Source organism: Mustela nigripes, unplaced genomic scaffold (genome assembly GCF_022355385.1).
Source record: "Mustela nigripes isolate SB6536 unplaced genomic scaffold, MUSNIG.SB6536 HiC_scaffold_7272, whole genome shotgun sequence".
Classification (NCBI taxonomy): Eukaryota; Metazoa; Chordata; class Mammalia; order Carnivora; family Mustelidae; genus Mustela; species Mustela nigripes.
This window is the reverse complement of record NW_026746678.1, coordinates 1-1,123: the sequence shown is the minus strand read 5'-3', so window position 1 is coordinate 1,123 and position 1,123 is coordinate 1. Positions and strand designations below refer to the sequence as shown.

The following is a 1,123-nucleotide window of genomic DNA, read 5'->3' as shown; positions in this document are numbered from 1 at the left end:
CATTTATTTCCCTGATTCTGTTTTTGTGGTTTCTAAGCTGTTTGTTCCAGGCTTTCTCCTGATCCTTTCTCTCTGTTGTTTGTCCTCCAGATCACTAATTCTATCTTCTGTCTCAGTTACCCTAGCTTTGAGAGAATTTAGATTAGATTGGAACTCATTGAGAGCATTGTGAAGCTCATCCCTGGTAGCTTTCAGCTCTTCCCTAACATTGAAAACATGATCTCTGGTGGTTTTCTGTTTGGCCCTAAACAATTCCTTTTGGTCATCCATGGTTTTCTCCAACCTAGCTATTGCCTGGATAATTGTTAGCCTGAATTCTCTTTTTGACATATTGTCCATGTTGATAGCCATTAGCTCTGTTGCAGAAGGTCCATCTTCTGTATTTTTCTTCTGTTGGGCATTCCTCCTCCTAGTCATTTTGGGGAAAGACTATACTTTCAGGGATCATTTCTATAGTTTGTTACTAGTCATTTTGGGGAGAGATGACTGAACAGATGTAGCTGGGTGTATCAACTGTGGTGCAGTCAAGGTGCACCCTGGAACACTTCTGAGCAATCAGGATTCCCCACCCAAACAAGAGACAAAAGAAAAGAAACAAAAAAGAAAGAGAGAGAGAGACAGGAAAGAAAGGGAAGATGAATGAGAAGGTTCAGCCCAAATGGGCCCCAAGGTAAGATTTATGAAGTATACAAACAAAAACAGACAAACAAAAGGACTGATAAAAGTATATGACAAGAGAAAAAATATATATATATGCAAATAAAGGAAGAACCTCGTCAAAAAGATCCCCAAGTGTAAGATTTATATACTATCAGGACAAACGCAAAAACACAGAAACAGTGGTGGAAGAAAATGATGGGAGAGTGGTTTTAAATTCTCAGTGTGGGTGAGGAAGTTTGTTTTGATTCTTCCTGGATGTATCTTGGTTTCTTTGTTAAAGGACTCAACTTTCCTAAGATAAGGGGGATTAAAAATTGGTTTACCTATAGGGGTAGTATTGATTGGGGAAAGGGCATTACTTTGAAGTTTAACTCTATATGAATATTAGAAAATAAAAATAAAAAGTAATAAACTAAACTAAACTAAAATTTAAAAAAAAAGAAATTCAAAAAATAGAAATGTA

The 1,123-nt window shown here is 36.6% G+C and overlaps 1 pseudogene; it reads left to right on the top strand.

Moving 5' to 3' along the window:
• Positions 1-425: 425 nt before the first annotated feature.
• On the top strand, positions 426-525 carry LOC132009204 (small nucleolar RNA U3; annotated as a pseudogene).
• The last annotated feature ends 598 nt before the right edge of the window (positions 526-1,123 follow it).